Consider the following 21,820-nt stretch of genomic DNA (forward strand, 5'->3'; position numbering starts at 1 on the left):
CGTAGAGATAGATGATATGAGGTAGGTAGGTAGATGAGAGAGTGATAGATGAAAGAACAATTTATGAAGGGATTTGGCCCAGGTAATTATGGAAGCTGAGATGTCCCATTACACATTATCTGCAGGCTGGAGATCCTGGGATGCCAGTAGCACGGCTCAGTCCGAGTTCAAGGGCTTCAGAACAAGGGACGCTGATGGTGAAACTCTTGGTTTGGAGCCAAAGGCCTGAGTACCAGCAAGGGAGCTGCAGCTGTAGGTCCTGGAGTCCAAAGGCCCCAAGTCTGGAGTTTTGATATTCAAAACAGGAATTGAGTGTGTGCCAGTCCCAGCTCTGATAGCGAGAGAGAGAGAGAGAGAGAGAGAGAGAGAGAGAGCAGTTTGCTTTCTGTATTTATCCTCTCCAAGCCCCCAGCAAATTGCTGCTGCTGCCCTCGGAGGGCAGCTCTTCCCACCTCACCCACTCAGACTTACATGCTAACTTCCTCTGGAAACAGCCTCACACACACATCCAAAATAATATTTCCCCAGGTTGCTGGGTTCCTTAATCCAGTCAAGTGGATACCTGAAGTTAACCAGCACAGGTATGAAGTAAATAACACAAGTGTGCAAGGTAGGGTGGGAATAGAGAGAGGTGGGAACCATGAAAAATGAAAGAGCACACATCCCTTTGCAAGGCACCCACCTGCACAAGGCACCCACCCTGTCACCTCTGGGTTTCCTGGCTGTGTATGTGGCACATTGCAATGAGTGATGACCGGAATGAAGGATGTGAGTCCCTAACATGTTGGTGAAGCTCTTTCTGCCTGGTTCCACCAGCTGGAACCTGGTTAATGATCAGCCTGGGATCACAGCAGCTCCTGGGGCTCCAAAAAATGAGATGAGTAAAAGAGTGGCCTGGCCATCTTACTGTTTCCTCCATATCCATGGTCTCGGGCACCTTCCTGCCTTAGCTGCTGTGCTGTAGTTAAGATTCTCCTGCTGTTGCTGTATCATGTTTCTATGCAGTTTCTCTGTCTTTTGGTTTTGGTTTGCTCTTAACTTGCTTCATAGCACCTGCTCATTTATGACTCGGCTTACCTTCTGGCTTCTACAGTCTTGCATCACTCAACACCTGTCTGTTCATTGAGTCAGCATCCATCCATTCAGTGTCCTTGCTGGACAGAGCTCCAGTGACTACTGGCAGACCTAGGGATGGCAGCTTTGGGTTAAGTGCTGACTACCTAAGTCAGCTGAGCTTTGGCCAGAGAATCAGTCAACCAGCAGTAAGCATAGGGACCCATTCATAAAGAGCCATTTGTGGTTAACCTCAGAAGGGACAGTGAGTATAGAAAATCATTCAAGTGCCATGGATACAATACCAAGATGTCACAGTATTGTCTTTAAGAAAGCAGGAAAGGGGCCAGTGTTGTGGCATAGCAGGTTAAGCCACTGCCTGTGACACCAGCATCCCATATGAGCTCCGGTTCAAGTCCCTATTCCACTTCTGATCTAGCTCCCTGTTAATGCTCCTGGGAAAGCAGTGGGAGATGGCCTGAATGCTTGGGCCCCTACCACCTATATTGAAGACTCTGATGGAGTTCCAAGGTTCCTGCCTTTGGCCTGGCTCAGTCCCAGATGTTGCTAATACATGGGGAGTGAATCAGCAGTTGGAATCAATCTCAATCTCTCTCCCTCCCCCTCTCTTCTCTCTCTTCCCTCTCTTCCCTTCTCCTCTCTCCCTCTCCCTCTCCCTCTCCCTCTCCCTCTCCTTCTCCCAGCCTCCCATCTCTATAGCTGTGCCTCTCAAATAAATCTTAGAAAATAAACAAAGAAAGCTGGAGAAAAAGTCAGTTAAAATAGGCATACAAAGCAAAAGTTTAAATTTCAGGTACATGGAAAGTAAGGCTACTCAAAGTGGGTCTTCTTTCTGTATAATTAGCATGAATTTGGCTGCATGTAACAGAATAGCCAATTAAGAGTAGTTAAAACAATACAATATTCTCACCCAAGAAGTGCAGGGATAGGTGGTTATAGGTATTGGCCCAGCAGCTCTGTGACATTAAGGCAACCATCTCAGAGATTCCTTGAGCTCATGCCACACCAGTACAAGATTGCTGCACTCAACCAAGGAAGAACACCAGAGGCTGTTCCTTCTGTTTGTTTATCCATTCAGGAGGGAGGGAGGGGGACAGCAAGAGAGAGCTCCTATCCATTGATTATTTCCCCAAATGCTCACAAAGGCGGGGCTGGGCTGAGCCAAGGCTGGGCGTTGGGAATTCGATCCGGGTCTCTCAGGTAGATTTCAATTACTCAATACTTGAGCTATGACCTGCTGCTCCCAAGGATCTGCATTGGTGGGAAGCTGGAGTTAGGAGAAAGGACCAGGCATTAAACCCAGGCCTGGGACATGGGCATCTTAAATCAGCATCTTATCTACTAGGCCAAAGACCTGTTCTCTTCATTAAAATCTATATCTATATCTATATCTATATCTATATCTATATCTATCTATCTATCTACTTGAAAGGGAGCATGAAAGAGAGACTGAGAAAGAGAGAGATCCTCCTCCTGCTGGTTCATTCCCCAAATGGCTGCAATGGCTGAGGGCTAGTCCAGGGTGAAGCCAGGAGCTGAGACCTCCATCCAGGCCTCACACACAGGTGGCAGGGACCCAAGTTCTTAGGCCATATTCTGCTGTTCTCCCAGGCACATTATCAGGAAGCTGGATGGGAAACAGAGCAGACTAGCATAGGCACTCAGTTGCAGGCAGCAGCTTAGTTGGCCGTGCCACAACATAGCCAGCTCTCCAACTAGATTGGCAACATCTTGTGTGTGCACCTCTATATTTGTAGTTCAAGGTACCATACAGCATTGGTGGCTTGAGAAAAGAAATATAAGCAGAAAACGCATGGGTTTGAATATGGACGTCATCATTCACTGACTCTGCAGTCTTAAAGTAATTAATTTTGCTAAGTGTCACTCCTGCTAGGTCAAAGGGATACTAAATAGCTCCCTTGCAGGGCTGTTACAAGTATTAAATATGCAGTGTGTTTGCACTCCCTGGGCCTGAAGAGATACCTCCAAAGAGTCACTATTCTCTCGTGGAGGTCTGGGATCTGTTTCATCACCGTGTGGTAGGTGGACGCAGAGTAGAAGGCTACAGAGCGTGAAGGTCAAGAGCACAGGCCCAAGTCAGGTGCTGGAGCTGGACGTCTCCTCCACCACTTAGTAGCTGTGTGACCTTGGAGAAGTGTCTTGGCCTCTCCAAGCTTCAGCGTCCCCATCAGTAACTGGAGATAAGAATAGAACGCACCTCGTTAGGGTGCATTTGGAAGAAGAGTAGAGAGTATGTGTATAAAGCAGCTGGCTCTGTGCCTGACACGGAGTATGCAGAGGAAGTATTCACAGTTATTACTGTTGATGGCATTACTTCTCCCTTGGCCCAGTATTAAACCTATTGAACTGAAGATAAAGCGTGTTGCTGTTGAAGCTCTTTTTTAATCATTGTTAATCCCTTATGGGGTAGAGGGTTGCCCTGGATGCAGGAGGGAGGGAGGGAGCGAGCGAGTGCTCCATTTGCTGGATTACTCCCTGAATGCCTGTAAGGGGTGGTGGTGCAAGCCCAGACCAGGTCTTCCACGTGAATGGCAAGAACTCAACCCCTGAGCCATTACTGCTGCCTCCCAGAGTCCATGTTAGCAGGACATTGGAACCTGCAGCTGGGGGATTGAACGCAGGTACTCTTATGTGGGACGCCAGCGTCTTAGATCCTAGGTCAAGGGAGGGGCTGGTGTGGTGGCGTAGTGAATTGAACTGCTACCTGCAACGTCGACATCCCATATGGGCACAGGTTTGTGTCCTGGCTGCTCTACTTCTATCCAGCACCCTGGTAATGTGCCTGAGAAACCAGCAGAAGATGATCTAAGTGCTTGGGCCCCTGCCACCCATGTGGAAGACCCACAAGAAGCCCTTGGCTCCTGGCTTCAACCTGGTCCAGCCCTGAATCAGTGGATGGAACATCTCTGTCTCTCCCCCACTCCTCTAACTTTGCCTTTCAAACAGATGCATAGATCTTAAAAAATAAAGAAAATCCTAATCCAAATGTTTGCCCCATGAAGAGAATTTTTAAAGAAACAATTTAAAGCAAGTAGGTAAATGAAAAGTTGATCTGCTTTTTATTATCAAGTGCCAATATTTCTAAACCATGTCATAGCCTCCCTCCCCAAAGATTTTTTTTGTTAAAGTTCTACTTGATGGCTGCAACGATTTTTTTTAAAGATTTATTTATTTATTTGAAAGTCAGAGTTACACAGAGAAAGGAGAGGCAGAGAGAGAGAGAGGTCTCCCATTCGATGGTTCACTCCCCAATTGTCCACAATGGCCAGAGCTGCACTGATCCCAAGCCAGGAGCCAGGAGCTTCTTCCCAGTCTCCCACACGGGTACAGGGGCCCAAGGACTTGGGCCATCTTCTACTGCTTTGATGATTTTTTTTTTTTTTTGACAGGCAGAGTTAGACAGTGAGAGAGAGACAGAGAGAAAGGTTTTCCTTCCGTTGGTTCACCCCCCAAGTGGCCGCCAAGGCCGGCGCGCTGCACCGATCCGAAGCCAGGAGCCAGGTGCTTCCTCCTGGTCTCCCATGTGGGTGCAGGGCCCAAGCACTTGGGCCATCCTCCTCTGCCCTCCCGGGCACAGCAGAGAATTGGCCTGGAAGAGGGGCAACCGGGACAGAATCCGGTGCCCCGACCAGGACTGGAACCCGGGATACCGGTGCCGCAGGCGGAGGATTAGCCTAGTGAGCCGAAGTGCCAGCAATGATGATTGGGTTTTAAGAATAGATTCATGAGGCTCAATAGGCTAATCCTCTGCCTTGCGGCACCGGCACACCAGGTTCTAGTCCCGGTCGGGGCGCCCAATTCTGTCCCGGTTGCCCCTCTTCCAGGCCAGCTCTCTGCTATGGCCCGGGAGTGCAGTGGAGGATGGCCCAAGTGCTTGGGCCCTGCACCCCATGGGAGACCAGGAGAAGCACCTGGCTCCTGCCTTCGGATCAGCGCGATGTGCCAGCCACAGCGGCCATTGGAGGGTGAACCAACGGCAAAGGAAGACCTTTCTCTCTCTGTCTCTCTCTCTGTCTCTCTCTCTCACTGTCCACTCTGCCTGTCAAAAAAAAAAAAAAAAATAGATTCATGAACTCCAAGCTAGCATATTTTTATTAGATATCCTTTAATAAACATTGTGTCCTGCTGAACTCCCAGTTACACTGTGGGCCTCTGACCCCCCAGATTCACCTCTTAAGTTTGGAATTGTTGGAGCTGGCTTTAGTTTGTGTCACCAGCCTATGCAGCCTTTTCATGCCTTTCTGGGTGTGGACAGTAGACTGTCAGCAGTGCACACTCCAAGGCTGCAAAGACATCAGAACTTGGGTCACTTCAACTCTGTGACTGGGGTGACTTTTTCTTGTATTTCAAGATAAAACAGCCGACAGAAGGTAAACTGTGAGCTATGACAGCCCTCCTGTCCATGGGGGCCACGTCCCAAGACCCCCAGTGGATGCCCAAGACCATGGCTAATACCGAACCCTACGTAGACTGTGAGTTTTGCTATGCATACTTACATGTATACCTACGGTGAAATTAACTGATAAATCAGTAAGAGATGAACAGCAATCGCTAGTAATAAAATAGAAAAATTCCTTCAATATTCTGCACTAAAAGTTATTGCAAACTTGTGAATTGTTTATTTCTGGGACTTTCCATTAAATTAATATTTCCAGGCCTCAGTTGTCTACAGGCAGCTGAAACCATGGAAAGTGAAACTGCAGATAAGGGGAGACTACTGTAAATTTGTTTGGCAGGTGTGAATTTTCATCCACACGTGATGTATTTATCCCCACATTTAAATGATCTTTACAATGAAATTATTATTTTTTAGTTCTTTCTTTTATAAAAACAAACCAAGAGGATAGTGCTAATGCCTGCTTATCACATGATTACTTCTGATAATAATTTTGTTATATAGAGTAGAAGGATGTTTTTATTTTTATTATTTATTTTATTTGTAAAGGAGAGAGAGAGAGACCTTACCCTCCTTCTTATTGGCAGGAAGTTGGTCCTGTGTGCTCCTTCTCACCTTGCTTGCCATTGGATGGCACTTGGCCTAATTTGGGTATTAATGAGCAGGTGCCTTTGGCTTTCCCACAGAGCCGCACCCTTCTACTTCACCTTTATTGGTAATAAAAGGTGACATATTTTAGGCACCGTCTGCTAGATACTCTTATTTCTCAAGAAGTTTAGAAGTTGGTCAAGCCAGAGGAGGGCTATTTCCCGAGCCCTCAGAGACCCCAGGAGTTAGGGGTCCTGTATCACTAGATGGACCAAGACTCACAATGACCTTGATGTTGCTCCATTGCCTATCCTGATACTCACAATGGTTGTTCATGGATACTGGTTACATGAATTATTAATTTCTTCTGCAGTGGTGGTGGTGGTGGGGAATTGGGGGCAGAAGGAAACAGGAAATGCTACAGAAAAGGGGAGATGTTTTCTTCAGTCCTCAAAGGACGAGGAGTCTGCATTGCAGGTGAATGCCTGGGAGTGGTGCCTGTGACAGTCCCCGCCTTCCCAGGATCCAGCTTTCTGGGCAAAAGAATGAGGGTAAGAGGACTGCCCTTGCCTGGCTCACAGGGTCCCTGGGAGTGCTGCACAGTGTACCTGAAGCAGAAACCATAAACTGCCGTACAGATTACTACACAGGACGCAGCCCTCAGCACAAACCGGCTTTCCGCAGAGAGGGCGGGAACAAACATTGATTTCAAGTTGATGAATTCTTTTAATTTTTCACAAGCTGATTCCCTCCTAAATGGTTTTCACGAACACCCATGACTGCACCACCACACCACTTGTCTCTTATTAAACCGCGGGTAAGACAGACTCTACTTGCCTTTGTAGACGTGGTAAAAATGATATTTTCAGAGAGAACAATAGAAAAAGTGTTGTCAGTTTGACATCCCTTGTTAGGATTTCTTTTTTTCCAGACTATGGATGTCTATAGGCAAACAATACATTTAGACACCAAATGGTTTCCTGTGCCTAATGAATTTCTTTTTTCTCCCCAATTTGCATGGGGGGCGGCGCCCGGTGGAAAATGCTCTGACAGGCACATTTCACTTGCGGAGAAACAACAACACGCATTTCTGACTGTTGGAGAGTGTTTAAATAATCATGAAAGCAGCAGCTGGCTTCTTTCTCTCTTCCTCCAATTAGATGCGAGGAAGACTCAAAGGCAATCATGCCCCGACCCTCCTTGTGTCAAAAGTCCGCCTGCAAAACTGACTTCTCGTCAGCCGAGAAGAAACAGCCCATCTACTTTTCTCTCTGGGTGTGACAGCACTTCGGAGAGCCGAGCAGAAATCTTATTTCATCCCTGCTGTGTCGGGCGGGCTGCGTCTTCAAGGCGTGGGAGAGCTGGCAGGTGAGCCAACACCCAGCGCATCCAGATGCTGTCAGGAAGGGGAGGTGTGCTGGGTGGAGAGGCTGAGGGGCTGCCTGTCAGCAGCCCCAGGAAGAAGGCAGCTCTGTAAATAAGCCACTTGCAGGCAGTTTAATGTTTTGCACACAGCCCATGTGAGGAAACCTCTCCGTAGGGTGAACAGCAAAAGTTACTTCCAGCTGCGTGGTTGTGCTTGCAACGCAGGCCAAGGTGCTGGCAGGTGCTGGCTCCAACACAGCTGTCCCTTCCCCTCCACCCCTGTGGTGCCTCTAGGGAGGGGCTGCTCTCAGAAGGGACCCCAGCCACGAATGAAGGCCAGTGTAGCTTTCTTCTCCAGAACTTAAGATGGTCCGCCAACTGCCTGCCAACTTTGAGAGTCATCAGGCCACAGTCTACGCTGGGCACCTCTTCTGTGTCCAGCATGGGGTTGGGCATTATGGGGGACTCAGAAGGATCATTGTCATAACCCCTGGCATCTGCAGAGTGGTGCATGGGTTACAAGGTGTTTTTCACTTATGATGTGGTATAGTTCTGCCTCCCATAATCCTGAGGGGTAGGAAAGAATGTGGAAGAAATTTCCCTGAAAAGAGAGGTAAAGGGATAAGGTTCCATCAGAGTAACAGCTCAAGACTGTGGAGTACTTGTGAGACGTGCTGTCTGCAGTATCACGTGTCATTCTCCTAACCGTCTTCTAAGGAAAGTGCCCATTGTTGCCTATTTGCAGGCCCAGGGAGGATCAGTAAACTGGCCCGGTCTTGCCAGTAGGATTTGGTGGAGCCAGGACTCCAAGGCAGCCGGGGCAGTGCCTGCAATCTTCTCACTCGTGTTCTGCACTGCCTGTGTCCCCTCTGTTCTGTCACTGAGTCCTGATGTCCCCCAGGGAGAGGCATTCTGCAGATACTAGGAGCCTCCTGGATGCTCTCTGTGTTGGCTGCTGACCTGTGCTTGGAATAGGTCAGTGAACAAACAAGGCTCCCTGCAGCTACATGCTACGGGGCGGGCAGACAGAAACAAGATAGGTAGAAGGAGATGATGAGGAATGCGGAGAAGTGCTAAAGCTCAATGGGAAACAGAAACTCAGGGCACAGTGAAGGAGGGCAGCAGTGCCAGGGCCGGAGGTGGGAGGTGTATACAAGGTAGCCTGGAAGGTCTCCTGGAAGAGGGGGGCTCTAGGCACCAAAACGGAAGGGAGGGAAATAACCGTGTCCCTTGCAGAGGGAAGAGCACCACAGGCGACAGGGACAGGCAAGGCCCAGCGTGCTCCGAGAACAGCAAGAAGGCCGTGTGTACACAAGAGGGAGCGAAGTGGGCAGCAGTAGGGGTGGCTGCCGTGGCCTCCCAGGTCACTGTAAATACTGCCTTTGACTCAATGAAACGCAGAGCCCACGAAGGGATGGAGGCCAACCTGGAGGTCACCGTAGTGATCCACATGAGAAGTCACACTGGTTGTGGCTGTGGAGGGGTGATTTAAAATACTGAGAGGGGCCGGTGCTGTGGTATAGTGGGTAATGCCACTGCCTGCAATGCCGGCATCCCATATGGGTGCCGGTTCAAGTCCCACTATTCCACGTCTGACCCAGCTCTCTGCTATGGCCTGGGAAAGCAGTAGAGGGTGACCTAAGTGCTTGGGCCCCTGCACCTGCGTGGGAGACCCAGAAGAAGCTCTTGGCTTTGGATCGGACCAGCTCCGGCCGTTGCAGCCATCTGGGGAGTGAACCAGTGGACGGAAGCTCTCTCTCTCTGCTTCTCTGTAACTCTGACTTCAAGTAAATAAATAAATAAATAAATAAATCTTTAAAAATAAAATAATATAAAATAAAATACTGAGAAACAGGAGCCAGCGCTGTGGCTCAGCAGGTTAAAGCCACAACCTGTGGCAGCAGCATCCGTGTCCCAGCTGCTCCACTTCCAGTCCAGCTCCCTGCTGATGTGCCTGGGAAAGCAGCAGAGGATGGCCCAAGTGCTTGGGCCCCTGCACAAAAGAGACCCGGAAGAAGCTCTCTTGGCTTCGGCCAGGCTCAGTTCTAGCTGTTGGAGCCATTTGAGGAGTGAGTCAGCAATGGAAGATCTCTCTCTGTCTCTCCCTCTCTGTAACTCTGCCTTTCAAATAAATAGATAAATCTTTAAGATAAAAAAATACTGAATACAGTGGTAGCTAGAAGTGATCTCTACTTAGAAAGAGCCAATGGAAGGTGTGATGATTAGAACACCAGGAATTAGAGTCAACTCCTTGTTTTTATTTCTTACCTCGTTAAACTCAGTGCTTCATGCAGCTAAGCAAGTCACACTAGCAGAGCTGCATCATTCCTGCCTGACGCTGTCCTCATGATCGTGTGGCAAGTACAATCCATAGGCAGTCACAGTACTTTCAGAACCATTGCTTCTTTGTTTTCCAAGCTGAACTCTGTTTTAGTCTGCTGGGAAATGCAAATAAAGGGAAAAAGAAGTAAAATAATGTGTGCTTGATTTAAATGTTCCTGATCCCCACGACCATAGACATCTTGTGAATGTCAGAGTCCCAAGGAGACTGGCTTTTTCTCTTATAGACTTTTTCTACAACATACAGATTTGGCAAATGAAAGAGGCCCGATGGCTTTGGTTAACATCCCCCATTCATGAGTGGAAGGTGAGTTGCACACAATAAGGAAGGCAGCCATCACTGTGTGATGGTGGTGTCCTTTCTCATGGGTGCGTGTGGGCAGCAGTGAGCATCAGCAGTATTGACTGTACAGGTGCCAGTACTCTTGCCGTTTGTCTTATTTACCTTTGTATGTCCAATTTACAGTCTGTTTTGAAAAAATATTTACTTATTTATTCATAAGTCTGAGAGACTGAGAAAGAGATCTCCCACCTGTTGGTTCATTCTCACAACAGCCAGTGCTGGGCCAGGACAAATCTAGCAGCCAGGAACTTCATCCTGGTTTCCCACATAGGCAGCAGGAGTCCCGCTGCCTGGGTCACCTTCCACTGCCTTCTTAGGTGCATTAGCAGGAAGCTGGGTCAGACTTGGACTGGCACTCCATTACGAGATGCCAGCATCAAAAGTGAGTTTCTTGGGCCGTACCCAACCCCAGCCCTCACGGGCACTGTTGTTGATTGAGCGGCACACCATCATTAGTGTTCCCAGCTGAGTGAAGAGCGGCCTTCAGCTCAGCTGGCTGCTTAATGGCCTTATAACAAGGGAACATTCTTAAATTAATGGAGCTCACTTTTAAATTGTACCCCGATACTGAACTAAGTTCTGAGTGTCTGGAGCTAACTTGAAAGATCTACGCCCCCTGCTTGCCCAGTGGCAAATGGTGCAGCCAGTGTTTGTCTCCAGTAAGAAAGCTTCTGATGCAAGTTTCCTATGAGAAAACCTATGGATAAATGTCTGTGCTTATTCTCATCAAAATTTGTGAAAGCAGTTGAGGCATTCTTGTTACCCAGGGTCGCTATTTCTAGATGCTCTAGCCACTAAGCGGCAGGAACGTGAACGAAGTCGGTAACATTGTGGTTATCTGTAAATTCTAAGGAGACACTGCTAGCAATCACGTTCTATGTACAGGAGAAAAGTCTCAGCCAGGATCACTCCCAGCTAAGCAAGACCTCTCCACAGCCAAAGGGGCACTTATCCTTTTTAATTTTTATTTTAAAGATTTATTTTATTTGTTTGAAAGAGAAAGAAATCTTCCATCTGCTGGTTCACTCACCAAATGGCTGCAATGGTCAGGGCTGGCCAGACAAAAGTAAAGAGCCAGGAAATCCATCAAGGTCTCCTACAGAGGCACAAGTACCTGGGCCATCTTCCACTGCTTTCCTAGTGCATTAGGGAGCTGGATCAGAAGTGGAGTAGCCAGAACTCAAAAGAGTGATCCCATATGGGATGCTGGTATTACAGGCAGCAACTTAAACCAAAATAGAGGCCCTGCAATGTTTCTTCTTCTATTTTTCTTAAGCTTTATTTAAGAGGCAGAGTTGGAGAGAGGGAGAGATAGAAAGAGAGAGAGAGAGAAAGAGAGAGAGAGAAAGAGAGATCTTTCATTTGCTGGGCCAGGACAGGGCCAGGAGACAGGAGCTTCATCTGGTCTTCCACGTGGGTGCAGGGACTCAAACCCTTGGGCCATCTTCTACCGCTTTTCCCAGGCCATTAGCAGGGATCTGGATTGGAAATGGAGCAGCTGGGACACAAACTGTTGCCCATATTGGTTGCTGGCACCGCAGGTGGTAGCTTAACCCGCTAAGCCACAGTGCCAGCCTCAACATTTCTTCTTATATTGGACTTGTCTACACCCAAATGTGCAATCAACAGGAAGGGAAAGGTCTGGGAGCTTCATGTCCAAGAATAAACATGAAAGGCTGAAAACCAAGGCTTCCTTATTTTTTTAACCATCTCAAACTGAAAATGAGGGGCTTATTTTTTTAATCATCTCAAGATCCAGCACCATTGCATACTGTAAGAACCTTAGATATGGACAAATTTCCCACATTTAAAAAACTCCATGTTGATTCTTTGTTTGTTGTCTCCCATTCCTCCTACCTGCCCCCACCCCATCATGCACAAATTTATGATGAAACTAGAATAGAGAAAGAGCTTCTGAGTTTTTAGGAGGAAATCATTGTCCTATCCCACTGCCAGGTTTGAGAAGCCACAGGGCTACAGTAGCCAGGTGCTCTGAAGTTGTCACAAGGCGGGATTTAGGGTAATGATACTGCCTGGGCTGCGGTGTAGCAGATTGGTCTGGAAGTAAGCCTGGTTGGGGGGGAGGCAGGGATGATAACCTGGGTCCCCTCAGAGGGGTTAGGATTATTTTTCTTTTGGTTGGAAAATATCTCCTCCACTGCTTTCAGTGCACGGATCTCTGTAAGAGTGTCTGCTTCAACAAAGACAGCTTCATGGCACAGCACCGAGCTCCCTCTCCCCCATTGCTATGGAAACAGTACCGTGTCCATGTGTCAGGCACACACACGTGCACACACAGTATGTTAATATATTCTCAGGGAACGGCCTCTCATGCCTTCTCCCTCTGCTGTGCTTTATACTTCTAAAAAGACACATTCTGAGCCAAAATCATACTCTCGCCTACTAATCAATTGTTATCTAGCATCCCCTTTGTTTTGACATTAACAATACTGATTTTAAGTCGGCGCCGCGGCTCAACCAGGTTCTAGTCCCTGTCGGGGCGCCGGATTCTGTCCCGGTTGCCCCTCTTCCAGGCCAGCTCTCTGCTGTGGCCCGGAAGGCAGTGGAGGATGGCACAAGTCCTTGGGCCCTGCACCCCATGGGAGACCAGGAGAAGTACCTGGCTCCTGCCATCAGATCAGCGCGGTGCGCCAGCTGCAGCGCGCCGGCTGCAGCGTGCCGGCCGCGGCAGCCATTGGGAGGGTGAACCAACGGCAAAGGAAGACCTTTCTCTCTGTCTCTCTTTCTCACTGTCCACTCTGCCTGTCAAAAAAAAAAATACTGATTTTAGGCTTTTCTTCAGTTTACTCTTTCCTGGAAGTGAAATAATCTGTTATATGACCCTTTACCTGGCTCCAGTTTTTTCCCCACCCCTTAAATTAATACACTGTAGTTTTCAATACTATTTACTAATTAGAGAAAAAAACCTACTTCACATCCAAGTCAATTTCTTTGATGGATACAATCAGGTATCTCATGTAATTCAATTTTTTTAAAAGCCTTGTTTATTTATTTGAAAGGCAGAGTTACAGACAGAGGCAGAGAGAGAGAGAGAGAGAGAGAGAGCGAGAGAGAGCGCGTCTATCCACTGGTTCACTTCCCAAATAACCACAACAGCTAGAGCTGGGCCGATCCAAAGCCAGGAGCCAGGATCCTCTTCCGGATCTCCCATGTGGGTGCAGGGACCCAAGGACTTGGGCCATCTTCTATTGCTTTTCCAGGCCATAGCAGAGAGCTGGGTTGGAAGTAGAGCAGCCAGGACTTGAACTAGCACCCATTTGGGATGCCAGCACTGCAGGCGGCGGCTTTACCTGCTAAGCCACAGTGCCAGCCCCTCAATTTCTTAAATCTTCTCAATCTAAAAACTTGTTTTAAACTGACAAAGCAACCACTTCTTGGGATCATGCCGATGTAGCAAAAGTGGGACTGGAGTTCCATGGTTCAGCCTTCAATCTCCGTAAACATGAACGAAACTAAAGAGAGCTCAGATGCAGAGAAATAATGTATTGTAACAAGTGTTTTAGGTACCTACTACGTATCACATGTGAGCCAACTGCCTGCAAGAGCCGACTCCAGCTCCATGGAGAAGCTTTTGATCAAGAAGGAAAGGCCTGGAGCTCCAAAGTCAGGAACCTGGGCCCCAGAGCCCACCACCACCAGCTGTGCTGCTTTGCTTCGCTGAGCTGGGCCATGGAACTGCACAATGAGAGACTTGGCTGAGACTGCCTCCCGGTTCCTTCAGCTCCATGTGCCTTGGCCAGGACTCAGTTTCAGAGCCAGGTGCAGTGGAAATGTGCGGTTGATCAGGCAGCCGTCACAAGATTTGAAGCCCAAGGAGGGACCAGTGACATCCCTGGGTGATGTCTGACACCCATCGTTCTTACTTACCACCCTTGTTCTACTCAATGCCTTGGTGGGATGCCGTCCCACGCCTCGTCTTCCCCTGCCTCCTTCAGATCCTTCCTGTGTCCCTTGATACATTTCCTCCTGCCAAATGGCTGAGTTTGTTGAGATCAAGTCAACTTTGTTAAATTATAAAGTTGCCTTTTGCTGATATGAACCCTGGTAGAGTCTCCAATTCATCTCCTACAACTCACATGCTTTGCTTCAACCTCAAGGGCGATTCTTGGAACTCGCCAAGCTCTTAACTTCCCTGGCCTTGGCCCATGGCCAGTGCTGCTGCCACTACCCAGAAATCTCTGCCTCCTCTCAGCTCTCTATTGTGCCTTGTTGCCCTTCAGTCTCAGTTTCAGAATTCCGTCCCCTTCCCCACTGACTCTGCCCCCTGCAATTCAATTCTCTTTTCCTTCATAGATCTTACCAAGAAGTACAGGCATCTTATAATTGCCTAAGATCCATCTCCCAAGTAGGTTATGCATTCCATCAGGGCACTGGACCACCACTGGACAGCCAGGGCCTGGCATTCAGCAGGGGTTTGGGCAATCACTGTTGGGCAAGTGCACTGGTGAGCAAATAAATGAAAACCTTATCTTATTCCCAAGAGACCAGTGAGAATTGCAAGAACTGGCCCACATGCTTGCCTAACTCTTGAAGGGCAGATACTGTCATTAGAAAAAGCATCACTCCCCCAGTGTACAGGCTTGGCCTATCAAGAGTCAAACTCTTTGTCAACAAGAAGGTTTGACTCACTGCAAAGCCTTCCTTCACACCTGTGCTGGCCGCTTGGCTTGGCGTGTAGCAAACACGAGGACTTGGACCGTGAAGCACAGTGGTACAAACAAGGTGAGGCTTGCTCCTGTCTCACACCGAGGCTTTGGTAGAACAAGGGCCACGATCCAGTTTGTTCCTGGTCTCTGGGTCTCGCTTTTGTGTCTTTAGTAAAATACCACAAGCTGGATAACATGTAAAGGGTCGAGGTTTTTCTGGCTCATGGTTCCGGATGCTGGCAAGTCCAAGAACATGGCACCAGCTTGGGCTCCGTGTCTGGTGAAGACCTTCCTGCGATATCCTTGGTATCACAGGGCGAGACCAAGCAAGCTGGCCAGATAGGGCGCACAAAGCTGATCCTGAGCCTGCCAGATAGGGCACACTTTATAACAAGGCGGGTCCTGGTGTATGCTCACCCACTCCTGAGGGCAGAGCCCTTGTCACCCAAACACCTCTTAAAGGCTCCACACTCCAGCTGTGCCCCAGTGGCCATCAAGTCGCCACATGAGTTTGGGGGAGAACAAGGCCTATCCATGCAGAGCACCAGGTAGTCACTTCCACCCTGGCCCTCGGTTTGCTCCTCTGTAGACACACTTCTTCTTCACCTCACTCCTTAGTACACACTGGAACTCCTGGATAGGAATGTGACTTTGCTGATACCATTAAGGCCCAAAGCCCTTACATGGAGAGAGAGAGAGAGAGAAGCAATTAATTAACATAAATATAAAAGTTTTTGGATTTTGTGATTTTTTTTAGCTTTTAAAAATTTAGTATATTCTTTGACTAAATATCACATTTATATCTAAAAAATTACCACATGTTAACTTTGCCTTAAATAATTGGCTCAGGAGCTGATGTTGTGGCATGGCCGGTAAAGCCGCTGCCTGTGAACGGTGGCATCTCCTGGGGTGCCAGTTTGTGTCCTGGCTGCTCCATTTCTGATTCAGCTCCCTGCTAATGGCCTGGGAAAAGCAGTGGAAGATGGCTCGAGTGTTTGGGCTCCTGTCACCCACGTGGGAGACCCAGGTGAAGCTCTTGCTCCTTGCTTTGGCCTGACCCAGCCCTGGCCATGGTGGCCATTAGGGGAATGAACCAGTGGACGGAAGCCCTCTCTCTCTCTTTCTCTGTAACTCTGACTTTCAAATAGATAATTATATCTTCAAAATTAAATAAATAAATAATTGGCTTTAGGGAACACACATTCTCGGGAATTTTTTAAAAATGGCATTAGTGCTGTTTTTCTTGCCCAGATTGCTGGCAGCAGATGTACCCGTGCCCTCATCATCTGGCTTGTCTCACCAGAAGGATGCATGGCTGGCTGTGCTGCCCTCATAGCTTTGACCCCTGGGCCCAGCTTGAAAATCTGCTTCGTCATCCTGTGCTCACCTTTAAGTCAATGTGTAACAGACAGATCACTGCACCTCTTTACGTGTTAGTTTTTCACCTGTGAGATGGAAATACTACCTGGCTGGCTCTATGTGTGTCCTCAAGGGCCTTCGGAATGTGTGGCTGTTGCCATGCCAACCCTACAGGGACATCTGACCTCTGGGCAGCACACGCTTGCAGGCGTGTGAGGGCTTTGTGACACCTCTCTTGCTGGGTCCCGTGGGAGCTGACTCACGGCGTTCTGTGGCTTGGCAGACAGATGTGGGGTTACTTCTAGAACTGTGGCTCCCCCAAGGATCATGTTCAGTCTCATCTGATCTGTAGCCCCCAAGAAAACTACAGATCAATGTGGTGTGTGTGTCTGTGAGTGTGCATATTGCTGCCAACTGCTCTGTCTTCTGAGATAATGTCCTTCCTGGGTTTTTTTTTTTTTTTTTTTTTTGGTGTTAAATTTTTTTTCCCTAAGGACCATAAAAGGTACTTGTCCATATGATTCCAAAGTCTGCTTGGAAACCTTGAGCTGAAGGACAACCCTGTTATTGTTTCCTAGATCTCTGACCTGGTTTTGCTAGTCAATGATTTACTTTGGCTGGCAGAGATCATGCTAAGCTTTGGAAATTTACCTGGCTTCTTGAAAGTACAAGGACACTAACATTTCCTCAGGGTATATACACTGTGTGCCAGGAGTTGTTGGTGGAGCTATATATGTTATTTCATTAAATCCACCTTAGAAATCCTGTGAGGGAGAACTATGATGCCGTTTAAAATAGGAGAAATTTGAAGCTCAAAGGAGACAAGTCACTTGGTCAAGGTCCCCGGTTGTTAATCAGCAAAATCTGAATTTGAACTCAGTTGGTCAGAGCCCAAAGTCCACAACCTCCTAAACTCACTAGTCAGATTCCCAAAATAAAGCAGCAAAACATATATTTTAATCTGGTCTTTGCTTTTGGTGTCAACCAAAGGACATTTGGGAACTGACATTTTAACCCTGATACCCACAAAGAAAGCATTAAAAGACCTTAGAGGCACAGGGACTCACTGTTGATGGAGACAACCTCCGGTTGAGCAGGACTGGTTAACCTGGCACTGGGGCCTTCTTCCTGTGTGCTGAGTTTATGAAAGAGCTGAGCAGATGCCAAGGCCAGGAGCCAAGTGAGACCAAGTGCTTGAGTCACACAGTGGCGCCGAGTGCATTCCGGGGCTAAGCGAGAAAACATTCCGGAAGGCCTCCTCTTTGGTATCATCTCTTCTTGATTCTCCCCCATCCATAGAAACAATCAAGGTGGACTGGATTGAATGACAGAAAAACACATGAGGTGTTTGTCCTCCAGGGCTGTGACCAAAAATCAGCCTTGCCTTCAGTGATTCATGGGCCAGTGTTTATTTCTATATCAGATATCTCCGTGATATTGGATATGTTTTCTCTCTGCTGAAATTCTACTATGAAGATGGCAAAAAAAGGCCAATGTTCTGAATTTTTAAGACTTCATTCTTAAGAAACAAGGCCAAGGGAAGGTTAGATCTTCAAGTAGAATGATAGAAAAATCCCTCAGCCTCAAGTTTACAAGCCTCCAGTTAAAAAAAAATATTAGGCCTGGTCTTCCTGGCTTAAGGTTCCCATTCAGGAAGTCTGGTAGGGGTGCTTGAAGTCAGTGCTGTAATAAACAAACCAGGGACTTGAGTGTGGGCAAAAGGTCCAAGGGACATACACTGGGAAACAGTTGCAAGACATGCACATTTCCAGGCACATTTTGGCAGACACCTACCCTTTCTGTCTGGCTGCAGAGGTGGAAGGAATCTCTCTCGGCCCTGTGTGCCAAGAAGCAACCACACCAGCCTCCACGTAATCACTCCCATTCTAGGTAGGCTTTACTGTATTGGGCCAAAGGGAAGAACCCTCAGCTACAGAGATTCCAGAGGGTGGAGGTGAGGGAGGGATGATGGCCAGGGGCTCCTAATGATGCAAGGGAGGACCCCATGTCCAGGGACAGGAATGTTCTGGGCTTTGTCAGCATGAAGGCTGTCAGTCTGGATGGAACAGTTGGGCTAAATCACAAGGTCTTTCAGGTTTCCAGATGATTCTGTCTTTATCAAGGACACAAATCAGGGTGTCTTTCACATGCTGCCTGAAAAGGCCACCTCGCTGGCTGCCGTGGTTCTCCAAGGTAACACGCGCTTGGGCAGTGCTGTCTTCAAGGTTGTTGATGGACAAGCAGCCATGCTGGTGGATCAACGCCTGGCTGAAACAGTGGTTAAATATCCTGAATCACTTACCTGATGGTGCTGGTGCCTCTTGGGCAAGTTTACCTTTGAGGCTTCTTGTACCATGGAGAGTCACAGAGTGAAAGATATAAAGGGGGCTTTAAGACAGGAGAGCTGGTATCTGAGGCAGGGTAGGAAGATGAAGGGCAGGAAATATAGTTAAAAATTCTCAGTATGGTGTCCCCAACTAATCGGAGAAACTGGGCCAAGGATGGCAAAGTTTCTGCAGGACAGGCAGGTCTGAAGGTTGGGTAGAGGCTCCTGGGAGCCCTGACCTGGAGCGGTCTCTGAGTTCCCAATCATGGCAGTGATCATCTACAATGATAGATTACTGACGTCTGCCAAGGGCTCAGGAAGGGGTGTGTGCCATGCTTATCAACTCTGTTGTAGTTGACATGAGCTGTATCTTGGAGTCTTTGGCCTTGTGCTGATCTCTCAGATAGCACATAGCAGCGTTTTCTTCCTCCGCCCGAACATACAGGGCCATCGGTGTGCCGCTCCAATAAGAGGTTTACAGGAGTTCAGGCAGAGTCTCCAAGAGGAATCTGCACTAAAGAGCAGCAGTAGAGGCCACCCAGCATATGTCTCTAAACACGATAAACAGGCAAGTCCCCGTGCATGGCCTTCCCCTGCGTGGGCACTTCTGTTTGCAGCACACCCTCCAAACTTCAGCTTCTCTCATGCCTTGGGACCAACTGGCACCTCAGCTTCCCTGGTGTGGGTCGGGAGTGGCCGGGTCTGTGACACCTGTCACTGGCTCCACACAGGACACAGTAGACTACTATGAGTTATGACCGTGTAATCAGCAGCATTTTCAGTCACCACAGAGCTCTCGGCAAGCATCTGCATCACTTGATGGTGTTGGTGTTTCCAGCCGTGTCCTGCTGAATGCGGGGGGATTGGGCTACTTACCTTGCTCCCTTAATGCTCCACTGCCTGGCTCGTGGCCATTTTTTATGAAAAGGAAGCGTCCCTTAAAAACGAAGGAATCTTGTCTGTAGGGAGACCCTGTGTCTTAGTCTGCTTGGGCTTCCATAGCAAAATACTATACCCTGGGTGACTTCAATAGCAGATATTTATTTCTGGTGGTTCTGAGGTCGAGGTGCTGGGTGACATGGCTCCTGGAGAGGGCCTACTCTTGGCCTGTAGACAGCACCTTCTTTCTGGGTCATCACATGGTCACCATCTCTTCTTCTTCTCTCAGACACCAATGTTATCATGACCTCGTCTAAGCCTGGTTACCTCCCAGAGGTCTCCCTCCAGCTACCATCATTGTGAGGCTGAGGGCTTCCATACATGTGGGGAGCAACCGGACTAGACTGAGTTACTGGAATTAAGACTTATTCTATGCATCTGCTCTCCCACAATATGGCGCTGGGAGAGAAGTAAACAGCTTCCGCACAGCTGCCTCCAGTTCAGCTAATAAACTGTAGGACTTGCTCCTGATTGGAGGAGAGCAGCGTACTCGGCGTGTGGGCAGCCGAGTTGGGATTGGCGGAGGAGGACTATAAAGGAAGAGAGAGACAGCATGCACCGGGAACATCTATGGGGAACATCTAAGGGAACCCGTGCAGCCCCCGAGAAAGCCGGCCGGCAGTGTGCCGCTCCCCTGCGGAAGTGGGGAATGTGGCCAGGGGGAACTGCCCTTCCACGGAGGTGGAAGGGATAGTAGCCAACCCGGGAAGAACCAGCAGCAAACCCGGGGAGGGCCGAGCAGACGAAAGAACAGCGCAGGGTCCTGTGTCGTTCCTCCACGAAGACGGGGAGCGACATAGTGGTGCCGTGACTCGGATATGAAGCCCAGGCAGGGTTTAGTGTCGTTCCTCCATGAAGAGGGGGAGCGACATAATGGTGCCGTGACTCAGATAGGAAACCTAGCTCGGATAGGAAATGTGACTCGGATAGGAAACCTAGGACGGATAGCAAACTTAGGAGGGAAGAAACGGGAAGAAACGGGAAGAATTGGGAAAATATCGGAGAGAGAGACTAGCAAACAGCCTAGGGAAAATACCGGAGAGAGAGACTAGCAAACAGCCTAGGGAAAAGCCGGACGAAAAGGGTGCCGGAAGAAGCTATTGAAAGCCTAGGCATAGACTCGGATACGGACTACTGGGGGAAGCTGGGAGAAATCTCTAAGGTCGAAAGCGAAAGTGAAAGCTAGAACAAACAGACTCGGATGCGGACTGTGGGGAGAGGCCAGGAGAAATGAGGGAGGAATATTGTTGGAAGAAAGCTTGGGGAAACATACCGGGTAGAGAAAAATGTTAGGGAAATTGAAGCCGCGGGGGGCAGGCTGAGGCGGATACGAAAGCCACTTTGGGATTCTCAAGTTAGCCCGGGAATAGGGGGCGAAAAGTTGAAACCAGAAGCTGAAACGTAAGCCAGATTGGGATCCGTCTGATTAGCCCGGGGAGCATAGGACGGGAAGCCAAACCGTGGGGCGGAGACATATGCTGGGTTGAATTCGCCAGGCTAGCCCGGGGAACTTGGATTGAATGCTAGTGGTGGAGACGCAAGCTACGCTGTGTGACTCGCAGAAGCCGCCGCGTGCAGAGAGCACGGGGCGTGAATAGATAGGGAATGGGGCTGGCGTAGGCCGTGGTGCAGACGCGAAGGGCGTGGAGACCGCGGAGCGCGCGAAGCCAAGCCGCGCAAAGCCGGGAAGCTGCACAGATGAGAGAGGCGCGGGCTGAAGCGGCTCAGAGCCGGAAAGCTGCCGAGAAGCAGCCTCGGGGCGGGCAGCGGGAAGCTGCGGGGATAAGAGAAACAGAAGTTTGGAAGTGGAGTGAGAGAAATGGGAATGTTGGCAGACAGAAGTAAAATGGGAGAAATAGGAATGCCCGGAGATAGAGAAATAGAGAAATAGAAAGGCCTCCCTACAATACAACAATTAGAAGGCTTGGATTCGGTCTGCCCGATTAGTGAGGCGATGAGCACCTGGGCGGCTAGCAGCTTATGCGCCGCAGGTCACCGAAGACAGGCACGAATTAACATCAGTAAGGCTTCCCCACAATACAACAATGAGAAAGCTTGGATTCGGTCTGCCTAATTAAGGCGGTAAGCACCAGCAAGCAGCTCGACCAGAGTATGAGCTGCAGGTCACCGAAGATAGGCACGAACCAACACTAATAAGTCTCCCCCACAATACGGCAATGAGAAGGCTTGGATTCGGTTTGCCTGATAGGGCTTGTAAGCCCCTGCAGGCTCGACCAGAGCATGCGCTGCAGGGCACCGAACACAGGCACGCATCAGCGCCTAAAAACCTCCTCACAACATGGCGAAGAGAGGACCCGGATTCGGTTTGCCTGATTGATAGGACTTGTAAGAGCCTGTGGCAACTCTAGCAAGTAGAGCAGAGTGTGTGCCGCGGGACACCG

At 48.9% G+C, this 21,820-nt stretch overlaps 1 long non-coding RNA gene across 3 annotated transcripts; it reads right to left on the bottom strand.

The window, feature by feature from the left end:
- Window positions 1-6,790: 6,790 nt before the first annotated feature.
- Window positions 6,791-20,778, bottom strand: LOC127492606 (uncharacterized). Of its 3 annotated transcripts, none has more exons than XR_011383129.1 (3): window positions 17,221-20,778; window positions 9,713-9,882; window positions 6,791-8,045 (listed from the first exon to the last, which is right to left on the bottom strand). It is a non-coding gene; the product is annotated as an uncharacterized lncRNA (long non-coding RNA). The 3 variants fall into 3 exon arrangements; XR_011383131.1 differs by having other exon boundaries at window positions 9,713-9,879; window positions 17,221-20,777; XR_011383130.1 differs by lacking the exon at window positions 17,221-20,778 and adding an exon at window positions 16,182-17,186 and having other exon boundaries at window positions 9,713-9,879.
- Between the last annotated feature and the right edge of the window lie 1,042 nt (window positions 20,779-21,820).

Source organism: Oryctolagus cuniculus, chromosome 16, assembly GCF_964237555.1.
Source record: "Oryctolagus cuniculus chromosome 16, mOryCun1.1, whole genome shotgun sequence".
Lineage (NCBI taxonomy): Eukaryota > Metazoa > Chordata > Mammalia > Lagomorpha > Leporidae > Oryctolagus > Oryctolagus cuniculus.